Genomic DNA, 7,248 nt, shown 5'->3' on the forward strand with positions numbered 1-7,248 from the left:
TTTTACACCTCATCTTTATGTTTTAGTTCAAATTAATGCCAAACAATTCTTACATATAAACTAGGAGAAATATTTATATCATATACTGTACCATCCTAGAAGCCATCTGAGAGTGTAGCTAAGAAAATCTGCGTCGCTTCAGTCACGTGTGTGTGTGTACGGGGGATTACTGCTGTTACTGCCTACTGCGTATCTTGGTGAGGCAGTGACGAAAGAATGGAGGAAACTGCAGCGGGCTTTTTGGTCCAGACTGGGCAGTCCCATTTACACCCAACCCCGATTGCTCATATAACCATCCAACCTATGTTTGAAGCTATCCAGCGTATTCCAGTTAATGATTATATTTGGTAACTTGTTCCACTCATCCACTACTGTATTTCCAAACCAGTGTTTACCTGTCTCGCGCCTAAATCTAAATTTGTCTAATTTAAAACCATTGGTACGAGTTCGCTCCTGGTTGGATAGTTTGAGTACCTTTGTGAAGTGGTGAGGTGTGAGGTAGTGATATAGTGAGGTGTGAGGTAGTGATATGGTGAGGTGTGAGGTAGTGATATAGTGAGGTGTGAGGGAGTATCTGCCTCCAGCCACCGACAACACCCACCTCAAACACCGGCCACTACCCGGGGACCTGACGAAGTCCCTTAAAATAACAAGGCAATGTCCTGGGTGAACTGCCTCCCGTCCTGCTTGCTTTCCTACCTTCCTATACCTGCTTGCCTTCCTTCCTGTCTGCCTTCCTTTCTGCCTTCCTACCTGCCTTCCTACCTTCTTGCCTGTCTTCTTTCCTTCCTTCTTGCCTGCCTGCCTTCCTTCCTTCCTTCCTTCCTTCCTTCCTTCCTTCCTTCCTTCCTTCCTTCCTTCCTTCCTTCCTGCCTCCCCGTCAACCTGCTTGTCTGCCTCGCTCCCCTCCCTCACTTTGTCTGTTTGTCTCATTGTTTACCCTTCCCGTGTCCCTCTCCCCCCCCTCCTTCTCTCATCTGTCTGCTTGCCATCCTCACATTTCTCCTTACCCCTTTCCCTCTACCTGCACCGTCCCTCCTTCACACCTCCTCGCCTCCTCCCTCCCTCCCTCTCTCCCTGCTCACCTGACTGTCATTCAGCCACCCAGGTATTCGCCTGCTATTCTTGCATCTAACACACACACACACACACACACACACACACACACACACACACACACACACACACACACACACACATCTGAGGTACCGTATATCACTGCCAAACAAAAAGAATCAATATTGATCATTTGTAGTCATTGCTTGGGCCTTAATGATGATGGCACTTACTGAAGAGGCGTAGGGCCCCCTCCTACCCTCTTCCTCCTCCCTCCCCCCACCTCCCTTCCTCCTCCTGCCCACATCTCTTCATTAGTGATGTCATCGTCTATTACGCCCGACTCCAGCGACGTTATTAGTGTTGCAGGCAGGTCCTCGTGTCTTGTAGATCTTCCATTCCCTCCTCCTCTTCTCCTTCCCTTCCCCTTCCTTCCCCCTCTTCCCCTCTTCCCTCCACCTCCCCTTCCTCCACTCCCTTCCTCCTCCTTCCACCTCCTCCTCCTCCTCACCCTCCTCCACCTACCCCTCCTCCCTCCACATACCCCCTCCTCCCTACCCCCCTCCACCCCTACCCTCCTACCCCCTCCTCCTCTCACAAAACACATAAATTGAGTTTATTTTCCTTACACAGTCTTGTCTCCTAGGTCGGGCTCACAACACACACACACACACACACACACACACACACACACACACACACACACACACACACACACACACACACACCAGAATGTTACATATTAGATTAGTTTGAACTTAGTAAAAGAGTCTTCAGGTGAAATAATCTCTAGTAGGGGTTAATCATCAGGTGATACGAAGATCTCTCTCCTTGAATACAACACCTTTCATCCTTCTTAACCAACCAACACACAAGACACTGATATCCTTCACCACCTGTCTTGGTTACCCTTTGTTCCTTCTCTCCACCTTTAACTAACTCATTTGTTCCTCTCCACCTGTAACTCCTTTGTTCCCTCCACCTGTAACTCTTGTTCCCTCCACCTGTAACAGTAACTCTTGTTCCTCCACCTGTAACAGTAACTCTTTGTTCCCTCCACCTGTAACAGTAACTTTTTTGTTCCTCCACCTGTAACTCTTGTTCCTCCACTTGTAACTGTAACTTTGTTCCCCAGCCTAGCCTCTAACCTAACCTAACCTAACTCAATCTTTGGTACATTTAGATATTGTTCAAATGATTAAGCACACACACACACACACACACACACACACACACACACACACACACATTTAACACCATCTGTGAGGGAATTACTACACCACATCAAGCTCCTCATAACACCATCTGTGAGGGAATTATTACACCACGTCAGGTCCCTCATAACACCATCTGTGAGGGAATTATTACACCACGTCAGGTCCCTCATAACACCATCTGTGAGGGAATTATTACACCACGTCAGGTCCCTCATAACACCATCTGTGAGGGAATTACTACACCACTATCCTCATAACACCATCTGTGAGGGAATTATTACACCACGTCAAGCTCCTCATAACACCATCTGTGAGGGAGTTACTACACTACGTGTCTGCTGATCAACACCTCAGCACACAAGATCTACGTGACCTCCACTGTAAACATTAATCTGTATGTTCCTTTACCTTTCTCTAATGAAAGCTTTTGTTAAACCACCAATGTATGTAATAAGTCATTTATGTCCAATGTATATTTTCAGCCTTCGGACTGCAAAACTTTTTATTTATTATTTTATTATTACACACACACACACACACACACACACACACACACACACACACACACACACACACACACACACACACACACTTTGCTGCGTGTCTTCAATGTTGTTTGTGTGTGTTGAGATTCAATAATATTTCCCAGAATCTCTGAGCTTGATTAAGGGAAAATATGAAAACACATGATCAGGTTACCTCGTAAAAGGCAGGGCTACAAGGGACGACCAGTACACTTAAGGAAACATTTCATTCCATCCTCTCATTGTTGTCGTGCTTGCTGGCAAAGTACACAGGAGCACATGTACACACTGGTTAAGTACACAGTAACATGTACACACTACGTACATATTAATACATATATACGCATGTCAAGTACACAATTATACATAGTTAAGTACATACTAGTATATATACACACGGTTGAGAATACACATTACTACATATACTCTTGCTAAGTACACAGTAATACATGTACACTCTTATCACAACAGTACAAAAGCAGATTAAATACACATGATTACTTATACACGTTTAACAAGTACACATGGGTACATATACACACTTGATTATGTACACAAAGTACTTAAGTAGCCATGTACCGTATACCTATGTAATAAATCTGTAACTGGACATATTAATACATTTAAGATTTATATAAAAAAAGTCCATTACAGTACAACAGCCTTATAGAGCACTTGCACTTTCACAAACCGTTAATTACATATACATTATTATACACACACACACACACACACACACACTGTTTACAATACCCCTGCCTCTCATTAAGCACAGGTGTAGGCAGGTGGGGTAGTAGTAATAATGAACACCTGTATGTATGTATGTATGTATGTATGTATGTATGTATGTATGTCTTCTACAGGTAACTAAATAACTCCAGGTATCCGGTAACTTTTAACCTTACGTAATGGAGGCAACGAAAGCATTATATATCTGAGAGGGTATAATAGGTCTTATTACACGAGATCTGAGGGTTAATAATCCTCTGCAGTGATTGGTAATGTGCTGATAGGCTATGAGGGGTCAGGCTAGGTGGGGTGGAGGGGAGGGTCAGGATAGGGGTGGGGAGGTCAGGGTAGGGTGTGGGGGAGAAGGTCAGGGTGTGGTGTAGAGAAGGAGGTCAGGGTGGTGGTGTGGGGGGATGATAGTGTTATGATGTATCTTGAGTTTTATCTATAAGGTCGGAAGAACCATTGAGTGTAAACAGTGGGATGAGCTTTAGTGATATGTGGGGGGGGGGCGTGGTGACGTCATAAGGTGTGGGTAGTTCTGGCTGAGAGAGAGAGAGAGAGAGAGAGAGAGAGAGAGAGAGAGAATTGACTTAGCTACTTTTATTTCCACATTTTTTTCTACATTGACTTTTATTTTGTTTTCTTTTATTAACATTTTTCTTTTGTTTCACTTGTGTTTATTGTTAAGTTATTCGTGTTGATGTTTGATGCTCAAATGTTTATTTAGTTAAACAGTTCGGCCCGACCTTTGGTAATACTGCACATCCCTTCTTCTTCTTCTTCTTCTTCTTCTTCTTCTTCTTCTTCTTCTTCTCTTCTTCTTCTTCTTCTCTCTCTTCTTCTTCTTCTTCCCTATCCTCCCCACCACCACACCTCCCCACTCACCTCCCACACCTTCCTGACCACCTCCCACTGGCGTACGTAACCCTGTTTTAATATTCCTTAATTACAGTTTTACTCCCATAAATAAATCAACAAAGATCTAACCCTACGATATATTATTTTTTATTCTAGGGGAGATGAGGGGGAGGAGGTGGGGTAGGGAGATAGGTAGGTGGGTAGAGGGGCTGAGTGAGAAGGGGTTGAGGGAGGGTGAGGAATGGATGGAGTAGGGGAGGGAAGGGGGTGAGAAGGTGTGGGATGGGTAGTGGAGAGTTGTGGGGAGGGGAGGGGGTGATGAGATGAAGGGGAAGGTTAGGGGGAGGATTTGTGGGGAGTATGATGGGGAGGGAGGAAGAGAGAGAGAGAGAGAGAGAGAGAGAGAGAGAGAGAGAGATATTCACAAATTGTTGACTTATGTTTTGGACACGAGTCATCATCATCATCATCATCATCATCATTATCATCATTATCATCATCATCAGGAAACAAAACCGCACCAACAAGTATCAAATTTAATCAAGATGAAAAACACTTACAATTACATCTATCTTATAAGACAAATATTCACACACACTTTGTAATGTTAATATAAAAACACAAACAGGTCCACGTAACCATATTTTTTTTTTGTGTTAAGCCACGTGAGTCAACTTTAAAGCAAACGTATCTAAAAATATACACTAGAATCGTTAGGTTTGGTTAGGTTAGGTTATGTTGTCGTTTGTGTTAGGTTAGGTTGTTGTTTTGGTTGGCGTTAGTTGTGGTTAGGTTATGTTGTCGTTTGGTTGGGTTAGTTGTTTCGTTTGTGGTTGGGTTAGGTTTGGTTAGGTTAGGTTATGTTGTCGTTTGGTTAGGTTAGGTTATGTTGTCGTTTGGTTAGGTTGGCGTTAGGTTTGGTTAGGTTAGGTTATGTTGTCGTTTGGTTAGGTTGGCTAGGTTTGGTTAGGTTAGGTTATGTTGTCGTTTGGTTAGGTTGGCGTTAGGTGTTAGGTTAGGTTATGTTGTCGTTTGGTTAGGTTGGGTTAGGTTTGGTTAGGTTAGGTTATGTTGTCGTTTGGTTAGGTTGGCGTTAGGTTTGTATACAATAACTACCTGTACACATCACGGTACAGGTGAGTTGGCAACACTGCTTCCATCACTCGCCCCCCCCCCCTTACCAACACCTTATCACAACCCTGTCCTAATTTCCTCAAACGTCAATGTAGCTCCTGGGTTCTATAAATTGAAGGTGATGGATTCCTCTCACTTGGTCAAAAATGTGGTATAAACCTTGAGGCGATAGAGAGGCAGCAAGCAGGTGAGAGGGAGCGAGGCTTGTCGTGTAGTGTGTAGGATAACATTATAATACCTATAATGAGTTTAAGTCACTGTGAAATATTCTCTGTTGCCTCATATTGCCTTCAAGGAATCTCTGTTGACAAGTAAAAAGTCGTGATCTTGATAAAAAAATGTGAGTGTAGACATCTTGGTTCATGTCTAACTTATCTCTCGTCTAAGGGCCTCATGTAAACACCTGGAGATGCTCTGTGTGTTGTGGGTATTAGTTTTCTTTATACAATCACCTGGCAGGTATAAGGGGGTAAACTTTATAAACAGATAATCTCAGGTGGATAATATTTTTCAAAGTGCCTTATACACCTCATAGGGTTTCTTGTATACATTTTGGGGGTTTAGTTTTCGTTCTTGATGTCGACTGTAAATATTTCAGGTTTCGTGGTTTTGAGTGGCACATCCCCATACGCTAAAGGAATGTTCATGGAGGTAGAAATACGAATGTTTATATATTTTTCCTAACTTTGTTCTTCCCGTGTTCGACAGAGAGAACACCAGTCGCTGTTCTCTCCTCGTTGTTTACCGTAGAATCAAAACATTCAAGACTGTGATGACTTCTCTGTGAGGAGCTCTGGTTACCTCCTGTAGGGGGAGGAGCTGCCCCTTGCGTTCCTCTTCCGTTCTTGTTCGGATTTTTCCTGAAGGTGCTCCTGGTATACCAGTACTCCGTCGGGGTCATCAGGCCCCTAGAAGATATGAGGTAACGTCAGGCTCCCAAAACACAGTAAATTGAGTCATAAAGCAACATTTACCTGCTAATGAACTTGGCATTGACCTCTAGTAACCTCTGACCTAACACTGACCTCTGGTAACCCTTGACCTGGCACTGACCTCTAGTGACCCTTGACCTAGCATTGACCTTTAGTATCCTTTGACCGAGCACTGACCTCTAATAACCCTTGACCTAGCACTGACCTTTAGTAACCTTTGACCGAGCACTGACCTCTAATAACCCTTGACCTGGCACTGACCTCTAGTAACCTTTGGCACTGGCCTCCTATACTTATGAGCCCTGGCACTGACCTTTAGTAACCCTTGACCTGGCATTGACCTCTAATGAACCCTTGACCCAACACTGCATCTAGTAACCCTTGACCTGGCACTGACCTCTAGTAACCCTTGACCTGACACGACCTCTAGTGACCCTTGACCTGCCACTGACCTCTGGAGAGTGTCGAGGGATACCCAGACGCCGCCAGCACCCAGTTTCCGTCTCAGCTGTTTGGATTCCTCGACCTTCACTGAGCACACCTGTGAGTGAGTAGGTTAGGTTAGGTGATCTCTCTCTCTCTCTCTCTCTCTCTCAGAAGCTAGAATGACTTTTTTGCTACAACTGAATAAAATAAATGTACACGATTACTTATACTTTAACCTTATTTCCGTATAACTGTAGGACACACACACACACACACACACACACACACACACACACACACACACACACACACACACACACACATACCTCCAGATCTGCCTCAGTTGTCTCTCTCTTTGGCGCGGAGTAC

The 7,248-nt window shown here is 44.1% G+C and overlaps 1 long non-coding RNA gene across 1 annotated transcript; it reads right to left on the reverse strand.

Annotated features, from left to right (window-relative positions):
- Positions 1-5,420: 5,420 nt before the first annotated feature.
- On the reverse strand, positions 5,421-6,999 carry LOC121853201. The gene is made up of 2 exons (XR_006086273.1): positions 6,906-6,999; positions 5,421-6,429 (listed from the first exon to the last, which is right to left on the reverse strand). It is a non-coding gene; the product is annotated as an uncharacterized LOC121853201 (long non-coding RNA).
- Positions 7,000-7,248: the final 249 nt, after the last annotated feature.

Source organism: Homarus americanus, unplaced genomic scaffold (genome assembly GCF_018991925.1).
Source record: "Homarus americanus isolate GMGI-L3 unplaced genomic scaffold, GMGI_Hamer_2.0 scaffold32871, whole genome shotgun sequence".
Classification (NCBI taxonomy): domain Eukaryota; kingdom Metazoa; phylum Arthropoda; class Malacostraca; order Decapoda; family Nephropidae; genus Homarus; species Homarus americanus.